Source organism: Ascaphus truei, chromosome 15, assembly GCF_040206685.1.
Source record: "Ascaphus truei isolate aAscTru1 chromosome 15, aAscTru1.hap1, whole genome shotgun sequence".
Taxonomy (NCBI): Eukaryota; Metazoa; Chordata; class Amphibia; order Anura; family Ascaphidae; genus Ascaphus; species Ascaphus truei.
The window spans coordinates 46,615,234-46,630,852 of record NC_134497.1 but is presented as its reverse complement, the minus strand read 5'-3'; the positions used below and the strand labels follow the sequence as shown (position 1 = coordinate 46,630,852).

The following is a 15,619-nucleotide window of genomic DNA, read 5'->3' as shown; positions in this document are numbered from 1 at the left end:
CTGACATGAAGGGCCACCTGCTTTAAGGTATCTCTTGAGACTTTGGGGAATAGGGTGGTAATGGGAGTATCCCTCCAGCCCTGGAGAAAGGGACTGGGGAAATAAGTTTAGCCCTTAAACAGAGATAGGCGTTTGTTGTTTTCATATGTTTTGCTGTGTTAAAAGGGACAGGCGCAATAAAGCCTTATTTTAATTTCACCTTAAAAACGGTCTCCATTGCATACCTCTGCACACATCTCTTACATATGGTGTCAGAAGTTGGGATGAGAGGTGGCCCTTGAAGTTCAAAGGGGCCCCGGAGACTGCCTGTGAAAATGTTTGTGCTTTTCCCTGAATACACTACCGACACACTTTATCACTCTGCAGCCAGATCCGCAAGCCGGGAGATTTCCCGGCTTGCTAGTGGCCGCCCCTCGGCTTGCCGCGCGTCACCGACGCGCGGTCACGCGTCATCGGGAGCCTGCGCCCCCTGCACGCGCGTCCAGGGCTCCCCGAGGGAGCCCTGGTGTCCCGCGATCGCGGGACGGCGGCAGGGGGTTCCGGGGGACCCGGCGGACCCGGCAGCGGTAGGGAGAGCGCCCCGATCGGAGGGCGCTCTTCCGCTGCTTCGGCGCGCGCCCGTCACCCTCCGGCGTGCGCCAGGATACTGCTGCGGCCAAGAACGGGCAAATGCTCGAATAAACTTGGCCGCAGCAGTAGTTCCTGCAAACATTCTGAGCAACAAAACCAAAGAAACACATCCAGGCAGCAAAACTGCACTGCCTGTGAAAAAGGTTGTGCTTATTTTCCTGCATATAGTTCCTGCAAACAGCCTGAGCAACAAAGCAAAGAATCGCATGCAGCAGGGACCAGAATTAAAGGGATACACATCCAGGCAGGAAATCTACACTGCACTGAAGAAAGCCACAAAACCACAGATGGACTCTTTTCCCCAATCCCAAGAGGAGAGAGAGAGACTGCTGAAGCAGGTAAACCTTACTTACCTATCACAATGATGTGTAATACAGTATGGTTGTTGATAAAGGGGCTTTGCCTTCCAGCTGTAGTCAGGGTTCAAGAAGTGAGTTAGCGCTCCAGTGGAGCTAGGCTTTGTTTATTGTTTTCTTAAAAAAAAAAAATGCTCTGAAGCAGTGAATACAGACAGTGACCCACAAACGGTACTGATTCTAGAAGTAAAGGCTGCCACACCGCATAGGACTAACAGCTGTGAATGGAGTACTGTATATGCAGAAAAGTGTGAAAATTGATACAAGACTGTGCTGAACCAGGGAAACTTTAACAGACGGTGACCGACGCAAGGTACTGATTCTGGGAATTTAAAATGGCCGGCCAGCTGAAGTCAAATACAGACTCTGCAAAAATGGGGAAGAAAATGTGTTCCTGGTGTAAAGAACGCCACCACACAGAGCAGTGTCCCTTCAGGCCTTATTCAGAGGATGAGAGTGAATGCATGCACAGCACTGCTATTATTGTAAAACTTACCCAAGGGAAGAAAAAGTCTACAGAGATGCCTGTGAGAGCTGCGACCTCTACAAGCAAAATATGCACACCTGTAGGACTACCACAATTTGGGGTTCTAGCAAATACAGTGATAACAGCTGCAATAGCGCCTCCTGAGGTCGGGAATAAAAATACACCTGATAACCCCAAAATGGAGGACAAGATGCGGCGTTCCTGTAATGAACCCTACCCCACGGAAGAGTGGCCCTTCCAGTCCGATAAGGAGGAAGACATCTCTTACGGGGAACCCGAACCGAATCACACCCACAGAACACCCCAAGAATGGTGGGGGTGCCTAAACTCGGTACGAACCGAAAAGACCGCTCTCTATGATGACGAATGTGATCGGCAGGAGGAAGAGCGGGAATAGCAGATCGCTGAATATTTACGCCACCTAACGCAACTGCAAGGAAAACATGGCGGATACAGTGAAGCTGCTGAAATTTCAAATAAAGACGGAGACCCCAATATCCCTGATGGGACGGAGTCGTCAAAAACAAAAAGGCAGAAAAAGAAAAAAGGGTCTTCACTTACCGTGGAAAGAACAGACACATCTGCAGATCCCGCGGAGGAAAAGGGGGTCCGAGATGCCCTGCAGCCTAGAAAAAATGGAGAATTCGTCCCGCGGATGACCGAATATTCAGAGGGCCCAAGGCAGAAATCGTCTACCCCAAAGAAGTGTCTGTCCGGTGCTAATAATGAGAAACCCTTAACCAACCATACCAGGGAAGCGGAACCGGAACCAATGAGTGACCATCCCTTGACCAGCCCTGAAGATGCCCTGAAAATTGCCAGGCGTGACAGTGATCTGCTCCGGGAACAATTGAAACTGGAGAGGGAAGATAATGCTGAGCTACAGTAGACTGTTCTCACACTGTATTCTGAATCCGGGACCGACTTGGAGGATCTAAGGACAGATCTAGATATAGCAAACGTTACTATTACCGCCATGGATGAAAAACAGAGCAAATCTGATAGACTGATTGCTAATCTGAAGCAGAAATATGAGGAGGCACTGAAGGAGATTACAGTCTTTCAGCAAGAAGTTCGCAAGTGCCATAGAGAGGTGGAAGTCTCTCAGAATGAGGTTCACACTCTCCGCATAGAACTGAATGCCTCACACCAGGAGGTCAACAGTGTCCGGACAGAGGTGGACATATCCCAGAAAGAGGTTCATAATCTCCGCACAGCACTGGATGCCTCACACCACGAGATCGGCAGCTGCTGGACAAAACTGGAAGTCGCCAAAAAGGAACTTCACAGTCTCGCTGAGGAGCTGGACAATTCTAAAAAAACTATTGTCAATCTTAATATAGATCTCAAAGTCTCTCAGAAGGAGCTTTCAGACCCTCAACCTAGAGATGGAAGTCTCATGCCAGGAGACAGTCGGTCTCCAAGCAGAGGTGCGAAAATGGAAGACAGACTACAAGGAAGCCCTGAATATTACAGAGACTGGAAAAAGAGAAAATTTAAGATTAAAAAAAGAAAATTCTGAGTTGACAGACCACGTCAATGAAAAGAATGAAAAGCTCCACGAGTTGGAAAAAATAAAGAAACTTCTGGAAGGTGAAAAGGTAGAAGCAGAGCACCGACTGCAGAACCAACAACAAGGTCTGCATACACACCACCAGAATACAGAGGAGAAGCAGCGAACTCTACAGGAAGAAAATCTGCAGGCTGCTAAAGAGGTACAAACGCTGCAGGAACGTCTGAATACCCTGTGTGTCCCCACAGAGCAGTATGAGGAGCTAAAGGCCACGCTGCATGTCACCAGAGCATCGTTGAGGCGGAGCTTCGATACCAGGTGACTCTGTATGAGAGGGAGCGGGAGAAGGCCCAGAAACTGGAGCAAGAGCTGGAGAGACAGAGAGTCTGTTCCTTGAGTCAGTACACCAAGGAGAAAACAGATGCAGCGGCAACCTTGACGACAAACATTACAGAGCTCCAGAATATGAAGGCGACACTGATACAAACTCAGAGAAAGCAAAGTGCGCAGATAAATTCCCTGAGAACAGACTTGCAAGACGCACTCAAAAAACAGGGATCTCTCGCAGATGAGATGACAGTATTACAAGGACAAGTATTGACCCTGACCAAGCGTCGGTATCCCACAGCCACAAAAAAACAAAGAAAAAAGGATACAGTGAGAGCTGGGAACACCGCTCATCTGAAAAACAAGGTTGCAAAGTCTAAACCACCTAAGCAAGCACTAGCAAAACCTTCAGCTGGCCAACAGGCAAAACAGAAAGGTATATGTGCAGAATCAAAAGAATCCTTAGTGGATGAAGCTGAAAAGATGGGACATTCTCTGGAGGTGGAATTGCAACTCAATCCCAAAGAATCTGAACTGGCAACACCATGGAGTGGAAAGAGTGCAGAAGGACAGCTTCAAGAGCGGAAAACTCAAAGGGTTACTCTCAAATGCTCTGCAACTGTCGCCATACAATCTGCCTACAAAAAGAGGAGCGCCCGACACAAGGGAAATCTCATGCCCGCGCACTCGGTAAAAAGACTTTACTTGGAAAAAGTTCTCCTCGAGCGACTGAGGAGTGCTGATCTCAAGCACCTTCAGGAGGAGACACGAATAAACTGGAGAAAGGGCTCCAATCCCAGCGGGACTGAGGGTTCTCTTCCTCCATCCACTCTCATTCAAGTCACAGAGATATCTAGAATGAGAGTGGAAGGATGGGCTTCGGCCATGGTAAGCCCGAGGTTCCCACAAACAGGGGAGGTGTGTAACAGGGTCTTATCCCTGTTAAGAATCTTGCCTCTAATCTAGCAGTGTGCTGGTTAATTGTACACCTGCAATCAACTCCACCTGGCTGATTAGAGCTCCCTCAGAGCTCTGTGAAATAGTGTCATGTGAGACACAGGAAGAGGATTTTCCTGAGCTGACATTTGGAGCTGACACAGGAAAGCAGAGAAGCCTGCACACAGACTGTCTTGAGCACAAAGGGGTGCTGAGATCAAGACACCCAGAGACTTATATTCCTGGACACAGGGGACCCAGGAACCTACCAGAGACTGACATGAAGGGCCACCTGCTTTAAGGTATCTCTTGAGACTTTGGGGAATAGGGTGGTAATGGGAGTATCCCTCCAGCCCTGGAGAAAGGGACTGGGGAAATAAGTTAGCCCTTAAACAGGGATAGGCATTTGTTGTTTTCATATGTTTTGCTGTGTTAAAAGGGACAGGCGCAATAAAGCCTTATTTTAATTTCACCTTAAAAACGGTCTCCATTGCATACCTCTGCACACATCTCTTACAACGGCCTTTATGGTTTGGTCCACCTTGGTCTCTAGTGCGTCTGTGCGGACCCCCAGTTTGCCAACTTCTTTCTTCACCTCTCTGATCTCGGCCTGAAGGAGAGACTTCAAGTCGTTGTAAAGTCTCTCGAAGTCGCATCTTCTGACCGGCAGAAAAGCTGGGTTGCAGGCCCCTTCCTCCTCTCCCTCCTGCTCCGTGTCAGTGTCAGGGTTTGAAATCGGCGCCTTTTCCCCGACCGGGCTGCCCGATCCTGCTCCGCTGAAGTAATCCCTGACATCGGCAAGTTTTGGCTTCTTTTGACCTGCAGGTTTTTTCGGGGCCATCTCTGCACGTTCCGTTAATGCTGGTCAGCTTTTGTATTCAAAATCGGGTGATTTTTGGGGTGTTTTACAATGTTTTACTGTATGCGCGGTACGGAGTGTGAAGATTGAGATAATGTGAGTGGCTATCATCACCTCCATTTTGGCCTAAACCACCATTTTCTGAGTGTTTGCTATATGAATGTATATTTGTCTCATTCGTGAATGAATGAATGAGTGAACTGTGAATGTTTGAATCTGCAGAGTATCGCTCCTAGATATAATTAACCCTTTTTAATTCCTACAAGGCAAGCAAGAATTGAAATAGCATTCGTAAGCGGTTTCTCGTGTCTTAGATAATTCTGCTGACCATAGTGTAGTTGTTATCTGACAGATACAGTCACATACAGGGCAGAACACAGTAACTCCCTTATGTCACATGGTTAAGAGGCCCACATTATGGTAAATTATCGATAAGAATATAGCAATGTAAAGCATATTTAGGCATCAGCAAATATATTTTTTGCATGTCATCATATCATCATTTATCTATAAGCCAGCCCCCTTAAGGGGTGTATTACTCATTTTGAAATGTATAAAAATGTGATACTAAGCAATATGTTTTCAGAGGCTTGAGTTCTTTCTGAATTCTTGTCTCCCAAATTGTGCCTTGGTACAGATAAACTCATGTGGTTACTTTGAACCCTTGTCTCATTGATCTTATTTCTACGCTTTCACAGGAGCTAATTACCTAGACTTCCATACCCGTGGTCGTCGTGCATGCGCCTCCTGTTTTTTTGTTTTTTATGTAGTTCATTAAAGCATACTTTTTTAACCTCTTTTTTGCTGGTGAGTGCCTATTTTTTGTACTATGGAGCGGCTGGATTATTGATTCTTACTTTGTTCTACTTACACGACAGTAGGCAGAAAGGTAGCCTTGACCAGCCATGGCTACAATTGTATATAGTTATATACCCTCTTAGACACCTATTTTCTAATGTAAATAAATCTAATTTAGCTAGCCACTTATCATCAATTAGATAGACCATCCCCTTTATTAATTTGGTGGCTCTTCTCTGCACTCTTTCTAGTTCCATAATGTCTTTTCTAAGGAGTGGTGCCCAAAATTGTACTCCATATTCAAGGTGTGGTCTTACAAATGATTTATAAAGGAGCATAATTATGTTTATTTCCCTTCCATCCATTGCCCATTTAATGCACGATAAGATCTTGTTTGCCTTTGCGGCTACTGCTTGACTTTAGGTACTATTGCTAAGCCTGCTGTCTACAAGCACTCCTAAATCCTTCTCCATCAAGGATTCCCCCAATTTATCCCCATTTAATTTTTACGTCACCTGTATATTCTTGCTTCCCAAATGCCAAACTTTACATTGATCTGTATTAAACCTCATCTGCAATTCACCTGGCCAAGTTTCCAGGCTCTCCAAGTCCTTCTGATCAACTGGGGTTTGTGAGCATACGCCCGGCGTCGGATAACACAAGGAAAATTATTAATGTGATTGATCAGACACATAAATGGCAAAAGCAGTGTTGTTGAGCCTAGATGCGGAGAAGGCATTTGAAAGGATACGATGGGATTTTCCAGATAAAACGTTGGAGGCATTTTAATTTAGTTTTTTTGTTTTTTACAGGGGGTCCATGCCCTCTATCAGACGCCAACAACCATGCTGAAAATTCCAGGGGGGGAGAGGAATCTGATAACAATTAAAAGCTGGACTTGACAGAGGTGCCCCCTCTCTCCTCTTTATGCCGTGACAATCGAACACCTCACAGGTACAATCAGATCATCCCCAAATATACAAGGGATTATTATTAAACATGTGTGTTACAAAATATAACTCTTTGCGGATTATATTATCCTTACTACAGTATATCTAACCCTTTGACATCTCTCCCGAATTTACAATTTGCTCTCCAGAGGGTTGTTGAGTTATCTGGTATAAAGTAAATTGGGGAAAACCGGAAGCGCTAAATTTAACGTTAACTGAAAAGGAGGTAGAGGTTCTTAAACGACACTTTGACTATAAGTGGGAAAAGACCCATCTGAAGTATCTAGGGATATACCTTACTAGGGACTACAACTCATTATATAAATATAACTATCCTGAACTTTTTTCTAAGATTAGAAAAGACCTACAAACTTGGAATTCTCCTTGCATCTCCTGGACAGGACGTATAACTGCGGTTAAGATGAATATCCTCCCCAGACTTCTGTACTATTTCCAGACATTACTAATATCTGTCCCACATACAAATATAAAAGAAATTCAAAATCGAATGATGCTATTTATTTGGAAACATAAACAACGGAGAAAAGCCAGGTCAATTATGATGGAGTCTAAGGAAGGAGGTGGTTTGGCAGTTCCAAATATTCTAAAATATTATATAGCCTCTCATAAAAACAAATGGTTTACTGGCACTCCCCAGGAGGAACCTATGCATGGGTGGATTTGGAGAGCTCACTTAAAAACCTGGTAAGTCTGCCAATTTTGCTTTGGTTGAGCTCCGGGACTGGGAGACAATCTGAGCCGGCAGTAATCTGGTTTAGTCTGAAAATCTGTCAGTTGGCAGAAAAGAAATATAAGGTTATGTCAACTCCATCTAGACTTACGCCCCTGTTCGGTAATCCAGGGTTTTTGCTGGGTTTCCAAGTCAGGGCTTTGAAATCTGGAGACATAGAGGGATTCTAGAGACATGAGACTTATTAGAAAAAGATAAGTTGATGTTGTTTGAGGAATTGATGAGTACATACGGTGTACCTCTAACGGAGGTGTTTAAATATATGCAGGTCCGACATTTTGTGCTTCATGGTTTCTATGAGGAGGAATTCCCTAGATACACATGATTCGAAGATTTATGCAAAACCAAACAAATACAAAAAAGGCCTGGTTTCATCCTTTTACCAAGGTTTCATCCCCCAAAATCAAATTCCGGTCCATAAATATATGGACCAGTGGGCTCTGGATTTCCAGACTGAAATAACAAGAGAGGATTGGGAAGATATCTGGGAGAATGCAGGTAAAATCTATGTAAAGTAACAAAAGAGAATATTTATAAAATTTTATTACACTGGTACTACACTCCCAAAAGGTTAAAGCAAATGTTTCTGGAGACTTGTAACAGATTTTGGAGGGGATGCGGACAGATAGGGGACCTAGCACACAGATGGTGGTGTTGTCCTGTAATGCAGACATACTGGAGGACAGTCTTGAAATTAATAAAAGATGTGACGTGAATCAAGATTCCGCTAGACCCAATCCTAATCATTCTTGCTAAGCCTATAGAAGATGTGAATCACGATACAGCTAAACTGATCCTGCATATTCTAATGGCAGCTAGGTGCACAATAGCAGCAGCGTGGAAAAAGACACTCCGCCCTCCAGAAGATATGTCATTTGAAGGGTTAATGATGACCAATTAATGGGGACTCACCTCATTCCTGAATCATACCACAAGGAAGTTTGATAGGGTCCTGGATCCCGAGATGTTGGAAAGAGGATCTGGGAGTTATGTGTATATGTTGTATATGTTGTTTATAAAATGTTGTATGCTATGTTATATTGAAAGGAAAAACAACCACAAATGACATTACTAATAAATCAAATAACACAAATGGTATACTATCCTTTATGAGTGCAGCTCCCGACATAGAATTCAAACCAAATTCAATCAGCAAACTAAGGAGAAACAGGTGCGCAAATCACATCAGGACATGAAAAGAAAGTGAAAACACAAAATAGTGCAATATTGTCAACCCCAACAGATGATTTCAGTGTTGAAAGTTCTTATAAAATTTGCACTCACATGTTTAACGTGAAATGAAAGCGTTGGTTTTTAGAAGTTACCAACTTTTGTCTCCAGATAGGTACTCCAGATCCATAGAGAGGGGGGGAAAATCCATATACAAAAAAGGGAAAGCAAAAATAGTATAGTACTGTTTTTAATATTAAACACTAAGTATTCCACTTACAGTACATAAGTGCCTTTGTTTGTGAGCATTCAGACCACCCTGGGTCATATGGTCAGACAAAGATATTCACAGCAACAGCATCTGCTCCACGGCTGTCACAGCAAGTACTGGGCTGAATAAAGTTGTCCTCCACTCTGGATGTCATCAACAAGGGCTTCTTAGTAATCACTGATTCACCCAACGCGTGTTTGCACTGCAAAGTCTTCCTCAGGGGCTAATCTCTGATGACCAATTAATGGGGACTCACTTCATTCCTGAATCATACCACAAGGAAGTTTGATAGGGTCCTGGATCCCGAGATGTTGGAAAGAGGATCTGGGAGTTATGTGTAGAATATGTTGTTTATAAAATGTTGTATGAGAAAAAAGGGGTGGTGTGAATAGCGCTAAACAATATATATATACAATACAAACACAGTGTGAAAAATTTAAGAACGGCTGCCAGGAAAAAACTAACCCAAACACAGTTAGTGAAAACACACAGAGATAACAATACAGACCGGCGCCTCAATGTCCAAACTGAATGAGTCCAGAGATGTGCTGCAATGTCCAAAAATACTGATCCGGCAGAAGGACTGCAGACTCCGCAACAGCACACGTGGTTTCATGCAAGGGAGATAAAAAGAAAAATCATAGCGTGACACTGCAAAACTATAAACATATAACTCATACAGACATGACATACATGACAAACAACACTAACAGAAAGGCTGACAATAATACAGAGATTTATTTAAACAATACTAAAAACAAGAGAGCTTGGGAGCGGGTCGAGGATCCAGTGTGGTAAAACTGGAATCCTACTTACAGCAAGCCAGAGGGGTACAAGCGGTGTGTATACTATGTATACTGTGCAGTTCTTTAGTCAGCTTCGGCACGTGGTGCTGGTGTAATGGCCGCCGGCGCTTCCTCCAGTTGTTCCTGGTCTCAGCGTCCCTGCAGGCCAAACCTCGTGAGATTCCCGTCAGCCGTGACGTCACTCGCTAGGTGGAGCTACTCGCCGCCGCTTCCTCCTGTACCGCACGTCGTTCGCTCGAGCTGTAACTGGGTGCTGTGACCTGCTCCTTGGATAGTCTCTTGTGAACAATCTCTAAAACACCCTTTAGAGATTGTTCACAAGAGACTATCCAAGGAGCAGGTCACAGCACCCAGTTACAGCTCGAGCGAACGACGTGCGGTACAGGAGGAAGCGGCGGCGAGTAGCTCCACCTAGCGAGTGACGTCACGGCTGACGGGAATCTCGCGAGGTTTGGCCTGCAGGGACGCTGAGACCAGGAACAACTGGAGGAAGCGCCGGCGGCCATTACACCAGCACCACGCGCCGAAGCTGACTAAAGAACTGCACAGTATACATAGTATACACACCGCTTGTACCCCTCTGGCTTGCTGTAAGTAGGATTCCAGTTTTACCACACTGGATCCTCGACCCGCTCCCAAGCTCTCTTGTTTTTAGTATTGTTTAAATAAATCTCTGTATTATTGTCAGCCTTTCTGTTAGTGTTGTTTGTCATGTATGTCATGTCTGTATGAGTTATATGTTTATAGTTTTGCAGTGTCACGCTATGATTTTTCTTTTTATCTCCCTTGCATGAAACCACGTGTGCTGTTGCGGAGTCTGCAGTCCTTCTGCCGGATCAGTATTTTTGGACATTGCAGCACATCTCTGGACTCATTCAGTTTGGACATTGAGGCGCCGGTCTGTATTGTTATCTTTATAAAATGTTGTATGCTATGTAATATGACTGTTGATGATTGTGTGGCCAAGTTCCCCTCTGGGCTCCCCCTCGGCCCCCCCTATGCTTCCTCTTACCTCCAGCTGCTGCGGGGAATGCAGGCACCGCCGGAGCTGGCGGAGCACCTGTCGGTTAGGCTGGGTGGAGGGCAGTGAAGGGTGCGTGGCAATTGGGGAGGTGACTGAGCCATCTTCAGTGTGGCCGCACATGCGAGAGATGGTGCGCATGCACAGAAGAGCCCCGTGGCCATGTTTGTACTCCTGGCGCATACGCAATGGCTCAATAGTTACGGCAGCCATGTTGGTTCATCCAGCGCATGCGCAGAGGCTCATCAATAGTGGCGGCCATTACTATGAAGCTGCGCAGAGGAACTACATTACTCAGAATGCTCAGGGAGTAGTGGACATGTGGGGCAGCACAGCCAATAGGGCTCCAGGATTGCCCAGCTCCGAATTTTGATACTTTTGGCGAGCTGTGATTGATGCACTTTGATAAAGCCAATTTTTGGCGAAATATGTCAGTGTAATCTTCTCTTTTTTGCACATTATATCGTTTTTACTCTCTCCCTTTTGGTCTTTTGGATTTTGTGGTGCAGCGTTTTTTCAGGGCTATATGCCTTGTTTGTTCTATTAGTATCTCTCTTAACGTTTTTGCACACAGAGAATCCGAACTTCAAGGAGATTTTACCCTGCAAGTGAAGAATTATCCTGCAAACTGAAGTCAAGAAAACTCCTATGGTTGTGCCTCTCACTAGGGAGTGACACAGAACATTTATTCAATCAACAGTGAGTATTACTCCAATTATGGCTGGACGTTTATTCTGTACTGGAGGTGTGATGTCTATGCATTTGAATATATATATATATGGTCATTTGACTGCAGTTAAATGCTAAATCCTCTAATAGTACATTTATTCAGTCAAGTCTTGCATAAGGGTTTTTCTCAGTCTCTTTTTTTCATTGGATTGTATTATTGAAAGGATTTTGGATTTTGAACTGTGAATTTCTTTACTTTTTTCAGTGTATTCCACCTATTTTGAGCCCCAGCTACCTCCCCTGTTGAGGGTATTTTCTTGCGACTCAACTTCGAATACACCAACGGTCGGCCAATTTATGTTTGCCGGGTATTCCAAGGTTGCGGAGAATCACGGCATCTCCAGGACGAATCTCCCAATGTCTGACCTTATGGTCGTATCTGCTCCTATTATTGGCATTTAGCTGAATGGAGGACTTTTCAGCCGTTGCACGTATCAGAAGTGCGTCATGTTGGGTACCCCATTGGTTGATACCCTCAGATGCACATCCATAGGCAACCTGTCTTCTCGCCCGAACATAAAGAAGTAAGGGGAGACCCGGTGGACTCGTGGCAGGTACAGTTGTACGCATGTACAAGTGTTTCCACATGCCTACTCCACTCGGTCTTCTGAGTGCCTTTCAGGATGCCAAGCATATCCAATAACGTCCTGTTACACTCCGACAGAGCATCTCCCTCTGGATGGTACGGAGTTGTTCGGGATTTGGTGAAGTTGAGGATTTTGAGTAATTCCTTGACAAGTTTACTCTCAAAATCCCAGCCTTGGTCTGCATGTAGGCGGTTGGGTAGGCCAGAATGTACAAAATACCGCTCCCACAGTATCTTTGCCACCGTGATGGCCTTCTGGTCTTTTGTGGGGAAGGCATGTGCGTAGCGTGTATAACGGTCCGTGATGACCAACACGTTACCGATACCTCGGGCGTCGGGTTCAATACATAGAAAATCCATTCACACCAAGTCCATGGAGCCCGAGCTCTTCAGGTGAGCCATTGGTGCAGCTCTGGTATGGTGAGTCTTGCGCTGGATAACCTTGAGCACCGGCGACAGTGTTGTTCCATCCGTGGCCAGAAGAACCGGTCTCGTACCAACCCAAAGGTCTTATCTACTAGAGATGGCTATGTTCATTGTGCAAAGTTTTCAAGACCATATGTTGTAGGTTCCAGGGCAGAATCAGTTGTCTTCTATCTGGGTGGTTATGGTACTGTACCACACGATAGAATAGAGTAGACCGTTATAATCTCGCTGAGGGCACATTTCACAATTTCAAGTTTGTTTTTCTGTACGACCTGGTGGATAATGCCAGCCACAGGGTCCCGTATCTGATATTGTATCATATCCTTCCATGCGATGATCTTATCATGGCTGATGTTCATCCCCTCTGGGACACAGTAAGCAGTGTCGCTATCTAATGGGCCTGTCCCTGAAGCAACCACAAACTCTGTATGATAGATGGGTGATCTGGTACCAGATCACCTGAGGCCAGGATGCAGTCACGTCCTGGCTTTGTCCCTCACACTGATGCTATAGGGGCAGTGTCCCTATCTCATTGTCCTGTCCCTGCAGCAACCACTAACTGAGGGGAGTCAGGGCCTAGCTGGTGCCTAACAGGGGGTCTCTGGCCTAGTGCAGGTACCACAGACACATGCACACACCTCCTACCTTGATCTTATCCCAGCTCCGACTGGCGTGGTCTCAGACGTGCCAAATATATCAATCCTAAGGTGCAGTGGAATCCGTATGCGCGAATTGTTGCATTGCGCCACGTGATTGCAGCCCTGGGGGCTGTAGTTTCCTTCTAAGCCCTCTGCTGTACTGGCCACCTTACTCTGCACATGCGCGATCACACTGCGCATGCGTGCACACACTAGACATGGCGGCGCCCTGCTACGGGACCTGCCACTGACTCTGTCGCCTCCTCTGCAGCATCACAACCCGCCCCTGCACCTCACCCCACTGCGGTGCCGGGTCTGCCTGCCCCTCCGGCGGCACCTGCAGCGCACCCGACTGCAGCTCAGGTGAGGGGGCCAAAGGAAACCCAGAGGGGGACTTGGGCTAGATATATTATTTCAATTGTCCCTGACGCCCTCACTAAATGTTTCTGATTTGGTTACTTTTTCTTATAAAGCAGCTCTATCAATGTATCCAGCACGGCATGATTCTAAGCAACGCAGGGAGTGTCGGAGGGGCTGTCACTCAGGTGCTGCAGCTCCCCGGCACTCAAAGGGTTATCCAGCACATTCTTGCTATGTGGGGTCCCTGCAAGGTCACTACAGGGGGGTAACAAAATGATTCATGATTTAGGTAGATTAGAATAATAGTCAAGCGTGCGGGAATTACAATTTAAGGCCAAAAACTGCAAAATAATACACTTGGGTTACGCAAATCCAAAGGCAGAATACAGAATGACTGGCATTTGTCGGCTATTATAGCGGAAATGGACATGGCAGTGATTATTTCAGCTGCATTTAAAGTAGGCAGCAATGCAACAAAGTAACGGGGAAAGCCAGCAGCATGCAGGGGGTATAGGGAGAGGTTTTAGCAGCAGAAAGTGAGAGGTAGTGAGGCCACTTTATAGCTCATTGGTTAGAGCAGGGGTAGCCAACTCCAGTCATCAAGGGCTACCAACAGGTCAGGTTTTCAGGATACCCCTGCTTCAGCACAGGTGGCTCAGTCAGAGTGAGTACCTTCATACTCTGACGCTGGAGGGTGGTAAGCTAAGTGGCAATGTGAGGAGTACTTCATGGACATGCTAAAGAACCAATCTACTGCTGCAGAGGTGTCACATAGCAGACACTGCAGGAAGGGAGGGAGCTTGCAGAAAAACGTGTGGCTGATAAATCCTGCAAGCGGAGATCAAAGTGAGTCACCCAGTCACTGCCTTGGCAGATCATTAAGTAAACTCATTAAGTAAAGTCTCTGTATGTTCTCCCTACCTACCAATTAGACTGTAAGCTCCTCGGAGCAGGGACTCCTCTTCCTTAATGTTATATTTATGTCTAAAGCACTTATTCCCACATGATCTGTTATTTATATTATCTGTTAGTTATTTGATTACCATGTGTATTACAGCTATGAAGCGCTATGTACATTAATGGCGCTATATAAATAAAGACATACAATAAAACAGTGAAAGTAGCTGGTGGACCAGGGTCAAGCTGTGTGGCTCCCCCCTCCTCTCTCTCCCCTCCCCCTATGGGCTGTCGTTTGACTGTGAGTGAATAAGCTGCTGCTGGTATTACTGTATATACGGATTGGCACAATTATGGTCTCCCTGATGAGGAGACTCAGCTGACGGATGAGCTGCTGCTGTCTCTCCTGAGCACGATTTGGTGAGATCAAACTGAGATTTCCTGTATGTTTTGTACACTACCGACACACTTTATTCGAGTGTGGCCGGTACCGCAAGCCGGGAGATTTCCCGGCTTGCTTGTGGCCGCCCCTCGGCGTGCCGCGCGTCTATGACGCGCGGTCACGCGTCATCGGGAGCGTGCGCCCCCTGCACGCGTGTCCAGGGGCTCCCCGAGGGAGCCCTGGTGTCCCGCGATCGCGGGACAGCGGCAGGGGGTTCCGGGGGACCCGGCGGACCCGGCAGCGGTAGGGAGAGCGCCCCGATCGGAGGGCGCTCTTCCGCTGCTTCGGCGCGCGCCCGTCACACTCGGGCGCGCGCCAGGCTACTGCTGCGGCACAGAACGGGCAAATGCTCGAATAAACTGTGCCGCAGCAGTATGTAACTGGATTAGATTTTCCTACCTCCGTTTTCTATGGGCTGCCATTGGTGACATCTAGGACACTTTTTCCCCTGCTCTACCTCCCCTAATGTGGTTAGTCCTTTACACACTGTATTGAGTGTCTGTTATACATTTATCCTCTTCAAATGAATATCAGCTTATGATGGGTCTTATTGTTTTTAAATCATTGTTGTTTTTATGTTTATTTTCTACTAATTTCTCATAGTTTATCAAACGATGGGTATTTCTCTACGTCTTCTAATTGTAACCCCTTAAGTTCCCCCCTTGC

At 46.1% G+C, this 15,619-nt stretch overlaps 1 protein-coding gene across 5 annotated transcripts in view; it reads left to right on the top strand.

The window, feature by feature from the left end:
- Window positions 1-15,619, top strand: part of LOC142466914 (uncharacterized) — a 608,435-nt gene that overhangs the window by 538,937 nt on the left and 53,879 nt on the right. For 2 of the 5 annotated variants that reach the window (XM_075572529.1, XM_075572530.1), the window contains exon 1: window positions 14,811-14,931. The exons of 2 other annotated variants lie outside the window; for them this stretch is intronic. The gene's annotated coding sequence lies outside the window, so the exon portion shown is untranslated. Of the gene's footprint in view, window positions 1-14,810; window positions 14,932-15,619 lie in introns of those variants that run through there. One more of the 5 variants, XM_075572532.1, reaches the window with a different exon arrangement.